The sequence below is a fragment of the Polypterus senegalus genome, chromosome 12 (genome assembly GCF_016835505.1).
Source record: "Polypterus senegalus isolate Bchr_013 chromosome 12, ASM1683550v1, whole genome shotgun sequence".
NCBI classification, from domain to species: domain Eukaryota; kingdom Metazoa; phylum Chordata; class Cladistia; order Polypteriformes; family Polypteridae; genus Polypterus; species Polypterus senegalus.
In genome coordinates this window covers 15,363,512-15,378,010 of record NC_053165.1, presented here as the reverse complement: position 1 = coordinate 15,378,010, position 14,499 = coordinate 15,363,512, and positions in this window count along the sequence as shown.

Genomic DNA, 14,499 nt, shown 5'->3' with positions numbered 1-14,499 from the left:
GTGCTTTTTGTGCTTAATGGTTAATCCAGCCTTCTTGTCAGCCTCTTTGTAAATGTAAGAGGGATTGTGCTCTTAAGCCATCAGCAAACTGGATATAATAAATGTGACAAACGAGAGGAGACCATCCAGTTCATCAAGCTAATTTGTTCAGCTAATAGCTAAGCTGTCCCAGTATCTCATCCAGACACTTCTGCTTCAACTCCATGGCTCACCAGTTAGCTGCAAATTCCCACAACTCTGTTTGAGAAAACCAGTGAGGTGAAAAAAAAAAAAAACACCAGGTCATCGTGAATTACGTTAAAATTAGGAAACCCAGTTGTTCTTTGGCCATGGTAACAGAATTAACACCCATCATATCGATCGCTATTTTTAATTTCAGGCGATAAAACACTTTATTTGCATAAAATCACTCAATGGAAACACAGACAATTTACATTTGTCGACTTTTCAGAAGTGTTGCTTCTATTTTTCGAATAACTGAAATGGAAACGCGGCTGCTGTTTGTGTTACTTTGACATTGAACCAAAGGGGGTCGGGCCCCTTGATGTCGCAGTAATGACAAGGTCCTATTTACAGTCTTCCTTATTTATCTTCCTTTAAAAGAATGTCCTTCATCAATATCTTTATAAAAATGTCCATAAAGTTGCTAAAAACACCAAGTAATGCATTATCCACGAGAAATTTTCTGTTTCGTTAGCATAATTATGTTATCTGAACATCGTTGCACCTCTAGCTTTCGAGATCCTGAAGGCGCAGTGCAATCCTGCTAGGTATGTTGTTAATGTACTAATATTAAAAGGTTAAGAAAATATAACTAATCATTTAAAAACATTCAAGGCTTCATCCTTTGCAGCTGATTTCACAGGACCCTGACTTTTGTGTTCTCATCTTCTTCTAAACGCCAATAAGTTTTGACTGTTTAAATACGGCTATAAAGCACATTAAGGAGAATTATCTTCCGAGCTGCTGACTCTTTCGTCTCCTGAAACAGCCTGCATGACGGAGACCATCTGTCCCACATTTGGTGCGGGTATTCTAGCTATTCTCTCACCAGTCTGAATATGCGGCACTTGTTTTCATTTAGTCGACTGTGTCTTTCCTCCCTTTTACTGTAAATAAAATGAAAAATGACCTGACATAGTTTTATCAAATTCTGGGTCACTTCCATTTAATTATTTGACTTAAATGCTGACATCTCCACAATGCCAGCTTTATAATCTCAGATGTGGTGATTAAGCACTTGTGATGTAAATAAATCATTGCGTACTGAATGCCAAATATTGAGCTGGCCGTGTAGCTTCTTACGCTGACATGCACAAAGTTCTCTTTTAGCTTTATACTTTTTTTGTTTTAATTCTGTTTCCACTGTCTGCAAAGTGGACATATATTAAAACGGTTAAGTGAAAGTTAACAGGAAATTTAATGTTTGGTGGACTTTGAAAGCAATGATATGTTTATGGTAACAACCTGGAGGAATGCATTTGGCCACCTTATTCCAGACTGCTAGTGTGGCCCTCAAAAGGACTTTTGGTGTCTTCTGCGTGCCTCCACTGTGCCACCAGGTCCTTTGTGGCATCATGCTGTTCCAGCTCTTTCATCCATTTGGCTGGCACATACACTCAATGCCCAGCTCCACCAAACTCCGCTAACCTGGGGTTAGAGGCCACCTGACTGAAACACTGTCCCCCAATTTCCATGAGCCGACCCAAGGCCAGGGTCCATCCAAAGCTTATCGTGGCCACCCAAATTTTAATTACTTAACCTTATCCTTAGCATGCCTCAATTGTGCCACCAGCTCCTCTGTGGCATCATGCTTTTCCAGCTCTTTCATCCATTTGGCTGGCACATTCACTCAATGCCCAGCTCCACCAAACTCTGCTAACCCGGGGTTAGAGACCACCTGACTGAAACATTGTCCCCCAATTCCCATGAGCTGACCCAAGGCCAGGGTCCATCCAAAGCTTGTGGTGGCCACCTAAATTTTATTTACCTAACCTTATCCTTAGCATGTCTCCACTGTGACACCAGGTCCTTTGTGGCATCATGCTCTTCCAGCTCTTTCATCCATTTGGCTGGCACATACACTCAATGCCCGGCTCCACCAAACTCCGCTAACCTGGGGTTAGAGGCCACCTGACTGAAACACTGTCCCCCAATTCCCGTGAACCGACCCAAGGCCAGGGTCTATCCAAAGCTTGTGGTGGCCACTTAAATTTAAATTATCTAACCTTATCCTTAGCGTGCCTTCACTGTGCCACCAGGTCCTCTGGGGCATCATGCTCTTCCAGCTCTTTCATCCAAACTCCACTAACCTACAAAAAAAAAATCAACTGAGACGTACTTATTTTGCCCTGCCCAGTTAAGCTGTGCTTGAAGCTGTTGACCCATCACTCAAGCTGGTGATCCTCAGAAACTCGTCTTCCGATTGGCTTGTAACTTTGGCTCTGCCAGATCTCTTCCTATCAGAGTTTCTTCCAATTTCCAATTGCCTTTGGATTGTGTAGGACAACACTGGACTCAATGACACTTTGATTTTTTGCAAGGTCCCTAAATGAAAGGCCTACACATCTAAGGGTAATAATACTCAGTCTCATTTCATTTGTTAATTGCCATTTTCTTGCCATTATCAGTGTAATATTGTCCAAGTCGAACTTCAGAGGGTGTAGTAACACAGTCTGTTCCAGCTCTGCTTTAAGACACATGGACGTTTTCTAAGTAATCAACAGAACTTGGGACACCTGTGCAAATTGTTTCCTTCAACTTGCAAGGCTTCATCTACTTGAATTGCCTCAGAACATCTGTAGGTTGTAACCTCTTAGTTGTTCCCTGAGGAAGGCCCATCTATACTAATAAAAGGCAAAGCCCTCACTGACTCACTCATCACTAATTCTCCAACTTCCCGTGTAGGTAAAAGGCTGAAATTTGGCAGGCTCATTCCTTACAGCTTACTTACAAAATTTCATTTCGAAATTCTACGCGTAACGGTCATAACGGTCGACAACGTCCGCCATCTTAAACTTTCTTATTTATGGCCCCATCTATCACGAAATTTGGTAGGCGGCTTCCCTGCGCTAAATGGAACCGATTTTACGTACTTATTTCAGTGGTATGACGCCACCGTCGGCCGCCATATTGATCTTTCCAATGAAAACGACGTGTCATGGTTGAGGGAGAGAGCTATCCTGACACCAAGAAATGACATGACTATGGCTATAAACCACATTTTACTTCAAGAACTACCTTCACAACCGAAAACATATCAGTCTGTGGATTCAGTTGAATTCAAGTGGAAGACCCGGTGCACTTAACCGTTGGGGTTTTCCACACTCTGAATCCTCCAGGCACTCCTGAGCATAATCTAATTTTGAAGGTTGGGGCACCAATAACGTTACTGAGAAACTTACAGCCAGCGAGACTTCAGGTCACGTGTCTTCAAAAGAACCTAATTGAGGCAACTATTTTTACTGGCAGTGGCTCAGGGGAGAGAGTTTTTATTCCTCGCATCCCTGTTATACCCTCTGATCTCCCATTTCAATTCAAACGCCTCCAATTTCCCGAAAGGCTCTGCTTCTCAATGACAATTAATTAAGTCTCAGGGACAGATCCAACAAAAGGTTGCCATTGATTTGAGGCAACATTGCTTTTCTTTTTTTTAATTTTTTTTTTATTATTAATATTAATTGCATTGCAATCCATACAAAGCAATCAAGTTTTTACAAAAAGACGAATTGAGTTAAGAACAGATCGATCCCCACCCCTGAGAGAGAGAGCAAGCCAAACAGCGTAAAATTTAAGGCTTGTAAACATACCTAAATTAATAAATTATCTGTGCTTTATAAACTTTAAAATATAATTTTAAAATCTAGTAATATAAATAGTAATTTTAAAATATTACTGATTAGATCCTGCCATGTTTTGAAAAAAGTCTGTACGGATTCTCTAACTGAGTATTTGATTTTTTCCAATTTCAAATAATATAACACATCAGTTTCCCACTGACTTAAAGAGGAGAGTTTGGGTTTTTCCAGTTTATCAGAATGAGTCTGCGTGCCAACAGTGTAGTGAATGCGATCACAATTTGTTTGTCCTTCTCCACTTTAAGCCCCTCTGGAAGACCCCCAAACACAGCTGTTAATGGGTCAGGAGGGATTGTGAGTCCAAGACTATCTGAACGGTAATTAAAAATGTTTGTCCAGAATAATGTTAATTTTTTGCAGGCCCAGAACATGTGATCTAGTGAGGCTGGGGCTTGGTTGCAACGTTCACAGATTGGATCATGTCCTGGAAACATTTTGGAGAGTTTTAGTCGAGACAGATATGCTCGATATATAATTTTAAGTTGTATAATTGTATGCTTTGCGCATATGGAGCTCGAGTGAATTCTCTGCATTGCTACTTTCCACTCCTCTTCTGACATATTAATTGAGAGATCTTTTTCCCAGTGTCCTCTTGGATCTTTGAAAGGGAAGGGATTGTAAAATGATTCTATATATTGTAGAGATGGAGTCTAAGTCCTTGAGATTGAGCAATATTTTTTCCGGCGTGGATGAGGGTGCAAGATGAGGAAAATCTGGAAGGTTCTGTTTAACAAAGTTCCTGATTTGAAGATAGTGAAAGAAATGTGTAGCTGGAATGTTAAATTTGGAATGTAATTGTTCATAGGATGCAAAGACGTTGTCTATATAAAGATCTCTAAGCAAGTTAATTCCAAATTTGCTTTTCACATGGCCAACTGTACGTTGCATGTTTAAGAGTAAGCTCAGCACACAGCTTGGTCATATTACAACTGGAGGGCCGAACTGACAGCGTGGTATACAAAGAGATCCTTAACAAATAATTATTGGTATATTTCCACTCAGTTTAAAAAGGTTTACTTCTCTTCTTAATAAAAAATTTTAAGGCCAAAGCACGGGTATTTTGCTACTTGTAATATTCTGACATTTCCTTTTTTTTAGTTTTTGCTAACCTAAACTTTAAATGTAAACCTCTGGCAGTTTACTGCTTATCTTTTCGCCATTTTAGGTCTTTCAATGCATTTCAGTTGATTGGATTTGAAGAAAAACTGACGTGTTCTAAAACTTTTATCCAAAGCGACTTACACTACCGGTCAAAAGTGTCTGCTAAGCAAATAAATGAAACCCTACACCTCCCCGTGTCTGTGCGGGTTTCCTCCCACAGTCCAAAGACATGCAGGTTAGGGGCATTGGTGATTCTAAATTGTCCCTGGTGTGTGCCCTGCGGTGGGCTGGTACCCTGCCCGGGGTTTGTTTCCTGCCTTGCGCCCTGTGTTGGCTGGGATTGGCTCCAGCAGACCCCCCGTGACCCTGTAGTTAGGATATTGCGGGTTGGATAATGGATAATGGATGAAACCCTACACTTTTAAGTAAACATATACACTATGAACCAAAGGGAACAAAAAAGTGAATTTAACCTGCATATGATCCTTATTGAAGTATTTACACAATAAATGTAATTAGATTAAAAAAAGAAAGGCTCCCTTGTGGTTCTGCTATCATAGAGCCCCCAGCTAGTTGTTTATGATTCACTGTATAATTTTTTTTTCTTCTTGTAAATGAGTAAAATATTCAAAAGAATTACCAATAAGGATTTAGGAGGAACAAAAAAAAAAAAATGCCCTTGTAAATCGGCTGTACATTTTGTGGATAAAAATAAAGACTGCGATTTCCTTTAAGTTTACCTACACATTCGAAAAACACTTTGATGAGATACCACAAAGAAATTTATAACGAAGTTGTAAGGCACAGTGTCCGTTGTCATAGACCTAATGAGATGACGAACTGGTTAATGGGCAGGAAGGATAAAGTGATCAAAGGCAAACCTTCAAATTAGAAAATGTAACCCTTCTGCCAAAGTCGTACGTCGATCATTCAGGAAAGAACAGAAACGAGAAAGATAACAGATATTTCAAGATGAAGGGAAACGATTAGTAAAATATAGCAAATGCAACTTAAAGGCAAACAATGTGAACGAAATGACCACATGAGGCATAATTAAAAAAAATATTATTAAAAATGACAAAAGGGGTGGGGGTTGACTTGTGCTTAATTTTATTTTTTGTAAAAATTGATTTGTATGGAATGATTGTAACAAAATTAATAAAATTAAAAAAAAATAAGAGTAAAGAAGAAATGTTCACATAATTCCATTCATCCATGAGGTGTTTTAGTTGATTGAACGTAGTTTTATGTGGTTTTTCCACGGTACTTCTTTGACGTCTTTGATACGGTGACATGGCGCAGTGAGTGTGATGACACAGTGCCGGCAAGCAATATCACAGTGGCGATTTTTTCCTAAAAAAAATGGAAGACAAGAGGCTGTAGAAGATCAGCCCGGCTACAGACAGACACACAGACCCACAATGTCCAGAACACACACGTTTATTTCTAGAAATGTCCTGCACACAACACAGTGCTCCAATACGCCCAAACTCAGTCCTTTCTTCTGTCACCTCCACCCGACTCCGGCTCCCCGATTGGAGTGAGGTGAAAGTTCTCCAGATTGCTCCTTGATCAAGTTCCGACAGCACTTCCGGGTGTTGTGGAAGTGCTGTAGACTAAGGCTCTGGAACTGTCCAGGTGCCCCCTGGTGGCGGCCAAGGGCCCGAGCAGGGTGGAGTTTCTAAGCTCGAGTCACGTGGCCCCGATGTAAGCCAGGGGGGCTGCCCTCTTGTGTCCCAGGGGAGGGATTTCTGGTGATATGTCCACTTCCCCGGTCCTCTCCTCAAAAGGGCATCCCGGGCCGGGCAAAGACCCCGGCCGTCTATCACAAGGCAAAGATAAAACTGCAATAACACGTAAGTGTAATATTCATACAATCAAAGACTGAAACGTGTCGGTGTCAAAAATAGAGAGACATTTGCATTATCTTTTAAAAAGCAAAAGACCTTGAAACCAAAATCAAGTACAATAAATGAAGACGGAAGGGTCAGAGACCACGCGTTTTTTGACTAACCTGGCCAAGAAAATCGTCATCAAAAATAGAAAAGAATTTGTACCCAGAAAATCAAGAAAAACTAATCACAAGAACATGAGAGAGTTTTCTTTGTAGTGTTGTGGAAATTTGCCTGCTTTATAGAAATAACACTTACTAGCTGAAGACAAGCAAGCAAAATGGTTAAGCTACACCTGTGCCAATCACCAAAGCAGGTGCCCGCTTTTTATTGGAGGCGTCCCACCTCAGCTGCTAACTCCTGTGGGAATATGGCAGTCACCCACACCAGGTTCTCTTATCACTATACCTCGAATATACTATCATGGAGATTCCTATCTTTGTTACTTTGATTCATCAATACTGTAGTTACTATCTAACTACTAATACAACTATATTATTATAAATGAGTGTTACGTACTGTATATCTGCTTCATAGCGCCCAATATATACAGCCTCACCTGCACTTGGACAGCTACTTTAAGCAAAGAGACTTACAGGCTCAAATGGTAGACCAAATGGTTGTCTTCAGGCCTGAGCTACACCTGTGCCCATCACCAAGGCTGGTGCCCGCTCACCGTGTTGCTTTTTATTGGAGGCGTCCCACCTCAGCTTCTAACTCCTGTTGGAATATGGCAGTCACCCACACCAGGTGCTCTTATCACTATATCTCAAATAATAGGAGTTATTCTGAACAGTCAGCATGGGGTCAAAAGAGAGAGGTCGTGTTTTACTAACATGCTGGAATTCAAAGAGGAAACAACAAAAGGATATGATCAGCGTAGAGCTCATGATATTATTTATTTGGACTTTCAGAAAGCATTTGATGATGTGCCACATGAGAGGGTGGGCATCAAATTAAAAGAAGTGGGAGTTCAGGGTGACCTTTTTAAATGGGTGCAGAATTGGCTCAGACACAGGAAGTAGAGGGTGATGGTGTGAAGAACCTCATCAGAACTGGCCGATGTTAAGAGTGGTGTCCAGCAGGGGTCAGTGTTAGGGCCGCTGGTGTTTTTAATATATATAAATGATTTAGATAGGAATATAAGTAACAAGCTTTTTAAGATTGCAGATGATATCAAGATAATTTGGAATCCGTTATACAGGATGGTCCAGATCTAATTATGCAGATCAAGATCGTCTGGATGACTTTGATTTATGAGGGGACAATTCCAGTTTGGCACAAAAACGATTTTTCATGTCGTCAGTTCACACACTTCTTGGTGGTCTGGGATTTTTCGGGTGATTTTCTATGTAATAAACTTAATAAGTTATAGCGTAATGAAAATTACATAATTAGATCTGGACCACCCTATATCATCACAGAAGGACTTGGATAGCAGACAGGCTTGTGCGGATTTGTGGCAGATAAAATTTAATGTCAGTAAATGTAAAGTATTACACATAGGAAGTAAAAATATTAGGTTTGAATACACAATGGGTGGTCGGAAAATCGAGAGTCTACCTTATGAGAAGGACTTAGAAGTCGTAGTGGACTCTAAGCTATCGACTTCCCGACAGTGTTCAGAAGCCATTAAGAAGGCTAACAGAATGTCAGGTTATATAGCGCCTTGATGTGTGGAGTACGAGTCACAAGAGGTTCTCCTCAGGCTTTATAACACACTGGTGAGGCGTCATCTGGAGTCCTGGGTGCAGTTTTGGTCTCCAGGCTACAAAAAGGACATAACAGCACAAGAAAAGGTCCAGAGAAGAGCGACTAGACTGAGTCCAGGGCTACAGGGGATGAGTTATGAGGAAAGATTAAGAGAGCTGAGCCTTTACAGTTTAAGAAAAAAGAAGATTAATAGGTGACACAATTAAAGTGTTTCAAATTATGAAGGGAATTAGTCCAGTGGATTGAGACGGTGACTTTAAAATGAGTTCATCGAGAACACAGGGACAGAGTTGGAGACTTGTGAAGGGTAAATTTCGCCTGAACATTAGGAAGTTTTTCTTTACACAAAGAACGATAGACACTTGGAATACGAGACCAAGTGGTGTGGTGGACAGTAAGACGCTAGGGATTTCAAAACTCAACTTGATGTTTTTTTGGAAGAAATAAGTGGATAGGACCGGTGAGCTTTGTTGGGCTGAATGGCCTGTCCTGGTCTAAATTGTTCTAATGCTCTAATGTATGATCATGGAGATTCCTATCTTTGTTTTTTTTGGTTCATCAATACTGTAGCTACTGTTAACTATAGTATTATGAAAGAGTGTTACATACTGTATATCTACTTCATAGCGCCCCATATATACAGCCTCACCTGCACTTGGACAGCGACTTTAAGCAAAGAGACTTGCTGGCTCTGCTCAAGTACACCAAATGGTTGTCTTCAGGCCTGAGCTACACCTGTGCCCATCACCAAATTAGGTGCCCGCTCACTGTGTTGCTTTTTATTGAAGGCGTCCCACCTCAGCTGTGGGATTATGGCCGTCACCCACACCTGGTACTCTTATCGCTATCCCTTGAATATATTATCATGGAGATTTCTGTGTTTGTCATTTTGGTGCACCTACACTATAGTTACTGTTAACCATATTGTTTACTCGCTGTCACCTGCAAGTCCCCCCACGTAGTAGTGAAACAGGGCAAACTTAAAAAAATCAATAAATAAATGTATTTCTGGCCAAGCGGAAGGTAGGTACGCTCTGACATCAAACACTGGCACTTTTATCTGCTCAGGTTCAGCTCTGACAGGAGAGCGTCCCCCGAATGGGGTGAAAAGGACGTGGCTGTGATATCTCTGCCAAGCAGCAGCTACCCTCTAAAACCCATGCAGCTCTGATCTCTCTCTGAAAAACGTTAAATGTTACTCCTGAACAAACAGGTATCGCAAGGTACGCTCCAACGCGTGGTGATATGTAGAGCGACTTGAACGGAGGCTGGTGCCCTACCTGCCTCCCCTTGGCCCACAACTGCTTTCTTGGGTTCATACAAATAAATTGGTTCTATAATTGAATTATGATACCCCGGGTGTACGGCCATATTTCGACATGGACAGCTGCTTTAAGCAAAGAGACTTACTATCATAACATAAGCAGTCCAAACGGTTGTCTTCAGTCCTGAGCTACACCTGTGCCCATAACCAAAGCAGGTGCCTGCTCACCGTACTGCTTTCTATTGAGGACGTCTCCTCTCAGCTGCTAACCTCTGTGGGATTGTGGTGCTTCTAACAATATACCTTGACTCAAACAAACAGTATAAAATCAGTATTACTGTATAGCAAAATAAATAAAAACACAGTAAAACCGATGGCAGTAAAAGTAGGAAATGTCTTTGAAAAGAGACTTAAAAGATTAGGAAATGATTTGTTAAAGAGTCTTAATAAAAAAATACTGGCGTAGAAAATACAGATGATGTCTTATCAGGCCTGGGTGCAGAGTTACTTTAAATTGTTGTTCAGTCCGCAGAATTTCTTTGGGTTTTCTTCTTTCTTTTGTTGTTCCCTCCTCTGTTTTTCCTTTCTCAGCTCAGCATACATCCTAAACTTGAAAGCCTCATTTCACGCCAAATTAAAAATGATTACAAGAATAATCAATAAGTGTTTGCCTTTCTCAGCCTGTGTGTCCATTTGGACCCTAATTACTTTGGCTAATAAATAAAGTTTGCTTAAAGATTCTGATCACTAAAAGATTTAAAGTTTAAGTAAATGTCTAGCGGTCCAGACTTCTTCTTTTGTAGCTCTTATTGGGTCGTTATTTTTTTTGCATTAGTTAAAAGATACAAAATAAAGATTTCAGCAGGTAGAATTATGGCTTGTTTAAGCATGTAGGTATGGTTTGAGATTTAAGAGTTAAATCAGTGCCCTGCATCCTTGAGTTTTATTTTATTTTTATTTTTTATTTATCTTTCATTGAATGTATTAAAAACGCATGTAACATTCCATACAATCAAGTCAAACTTAATAAAACTAAAGCCAAATGAAATCAACTCCCAGCCATGAGAAAGAGAGGAAGGCCAACAACGAGAGCAGCCTTGAATTTTATGATTTACTAGCTGAAATACCCAGCATTGCCCGGGAGGAAAATAAAGTGTTTTTTTTTTATTGCTTGAGAAAAATATAATAAAAAAAACCTCACAACTTTAAAAATAAAAAATAAATTAACAAACAATGAAGACTCACTAAACGTGCTTGTCTTACGGTCTTGTATGTATGTTATCATCCAGTTGATGCTCGGAACCGGCCAACTCTATTTAATTTCAAAAACAGTCACCTCTAGTTCGCCCTCCGGTGGTCGTTCCGAGTGTCAATTGGATGACAGCAGGCATACAAGACTGCATGATCACCCCCAACCCTATCCAGAAGGGGGTGGGTTAGGGTTGATTTCACCCTACAGTATTTTTAGTCACCCAATGAGAAACACGTGTACCAAGTTTCATGAAAATCACTCCAGCCATTCAGAAGTAATGCTGGAACCTACATACATACACATTGACTTTTATATATAGGGTGGTCCAGATCTAATTATGCAATTTTCATTACGCTGTAACTTATTAAGTTTATTACATAGAAAATCACCTGTAAAATCCTGGACCATCGAGAAGTGTGCAAACTGACGACATGAAGAATCGTCTTCGTGCCAAACTGGAATCGTCCCCGCATAAATCAAAGTCATCCAGATCTGCATAATTAGATCTGGACCACCATGTGCCATAAGGTTAATGTCCAGGTGGTCCTGAGAAGCTGGCTTGTTATTCAGTATTGGCTGACACAGTTCACGTTTGGCTTGCTCGTAGTAGAAGTTCCTATCTTATATAGAAATGTCTACACGTGGAAGTGTGTGGGTGTGTTAGCCCAGTAGTGAGAGGTGGAGTCAGGGTGAGGGCTCCGCCTCTGAGGAAACAGAAAACTCGCTTAGCCGCCAATAACACAGGCGAGGCCAGCACGTCAGCAAAACGAAACTTCAGAAGAAAGACAAAGTCACTTAGCCGCTAACATCGGCAAAGCAGTATCTCTTTTACTTTTCCTCCCGCCGCTAATACACAAGCGAGGCGAACACATCAGCAAAACCAGTAGTTCCATTCAAATACCTGACATCTCTACATTTCAATTTTTTTTCTGACAATTTGAATAGTTTCTAGGACCCCAGACTTTTTACATCACAGGCTTACACAGCTAGATTTTATGTATATTGTTTAATTCATAGTTCAGTATTGTGAGTTTTGTACATTTGTTCTTCATATGCTATATTCCTATGCCCGTACATTCTTTAAATTATCTACAAATCTTATATGAATGAGGGATTTCAGTTTTTGAATACATTTCTGAAAACAGGTTTTTACTTTGTCATTATGGGTCATTGAGTGTAGATTGATGGACAAAAATGATAAATGTATCTATCTATGTGTGCATAAAGTGAAGGGGTCTGAGTACTTACTGAGCCCACTGCTTGTTTTTATACCTTTTGAAAGAGTTGGCTCTCGCATTGTCTCATCAGGCCGGAGGTTTGTCTTTTGTAGCCTGGTGCTTCCTCCTTTGTTTTGAGCTCAGGTATCCTTACAGGTTTGATATTACGTGCGTTAAGTATGTTGGTTTTGTAATAAGAAATGAAACTACTGGCAGCTCTGCAGACCTGGAATAATGCAAAGGAAGCAAACATCTCTTTACACAGATGGCTAACTTACACAAAAAAGAAGGGCTGAAAATTAAAGAACATAATAAATTAATAAACAAAGCAAAAGCAAACCCCACGGCCCCAGTGTATCCGCTCTGAACAGATCCAGCACAAATCACTCCTTCTGCTTTATTGTTCCTAATTGAATTAATATTTTGAATGCACGAGTTAACTCGTATCTCATTGCGCCTGTCTAGACGTGACGTATGAGAGAACTCGTACCTCAGTATACAGCCACGATAAATGCAGCCAACTTGCTGGTGAGCTTTGCTGCTGTGTCTCAGTTACCTACTACAGTGCTGCCATCTAGTGGATAGCCAAAGATTTTTGTTTTGTGCGAAATAGGATACAGTAGACCCTGCAAAGTTGCAGTTCAGAGTTCGCGGCCTCAGTCGTTTGCGGATTTTTCCTTAGACCCTATAATTTTGTTATGCCTTTTTACGTGGCAATACTGTACTGTAGAGAGAACACAAAGCAACATTAGATGAAAATGCAGCTTGGGATAGTGAAAGTAGCCAATCTGGGAGCGTTATTCATTTCTCCTTGCTGCTCATTGGCTGCTGCCCTGTGACGCATCTCCGGCAGATGCAGCCCAACATTCCCATATCATAACAGTTTACCACGTGTAGCTATCTGGAGTGTTTCACTGAGCATTCTCGTGTTTTTCATTTTGTTCTTCTTAAAGCCCTAAGATGCTGTCCCAATGCCCTGCACCTTCTAAGGCTACTGGCAATGAACCTAAGTGCCAGAAAAAGTATAAGACTGTACTGGATTTGCTCCTGGAACTAAAAAGTTATGCCGCAGTAGCCACCTGAGGAGCTGTAAATCCTCTGCTTTATCGTGCAGTCATTATCTTCATACCTTCATTGTACTGCACAGCTAATTCATCATCATCATCATCTTCAATCAATATCATTCATTATTGGTGAGTACCCGTACATTTTACTGTAATTTTATTAAATTAAATTATTACGTATTTACTCTACTCATACCAAAGAAAATGACAGCACATACCAAAGAAAACGTGCCTGCATGAATTACAGTACATATAGCGGTAACATCGGTATTTTATATTCTAGCACTGTGGGAGACATAGCAGTACTGTGCTGTACAGTAGACGGGTTTACCTTTACATTTTTTTTAGGGTAATGTATTAAGCTGAGTTTGAAATGAAATTAAAGTGTTTTGGGGGCATATTTTGGGTTTACACTATAAAAATAGGCACTTATAGGCATTCTTTTGACCACATCCAAAATTCACACAGTTTTTCACAATTCACAGGTGCTCTAGGAACGTAACCCCTGCGAATTTCGGGGGTCGTCTGTACATATAAATAGACTGTCCACAGATACGTCGTTACGGAAAAGGTAAAAAGCTGCTGAGGTTTAGAAATTGCTAGATTGGTTGCAAGATGAATATTTTAATGACAATGGCAGCAATTAAGACAGTGACAATCAATTGGATGTTGTGAAACCTGTAGACTGTGCTACTGATCTGGTTGGCTACTCCAAAGGTGTTTCTTCATCACAAGGCATCCGATTTGTCACAACTTTTAAGATCAGCAATGCATGGACATTCTGCCGCCCACTGAGTGCAAACCGTTACCAACTACCAAATGTGTTGTGTGCAACAAGCATGGAAACAGCAAGGAAATACGTTATATCTGGAGCATGTGTGCTTCTAAGCCTGCACTCTGTGAGGTGCCATGCTTCAAGGATTCTCATTCAAGTGTAGACTTTTAGCAACATAAAGGAATGACAGTAAAAGCGCACTGCACAATAACATGCAGTGAATACAGTTTGACTTGACCATACTCTGTTGACCCTTGGCGTTAACCTTCATTTACCATATATGTGCACAATAATTTAATGAAGAGGTAGTGGAAGTGACAGTGAAGGTGGTAGGGATGAGAACGACACCTGTACGCATGCACAA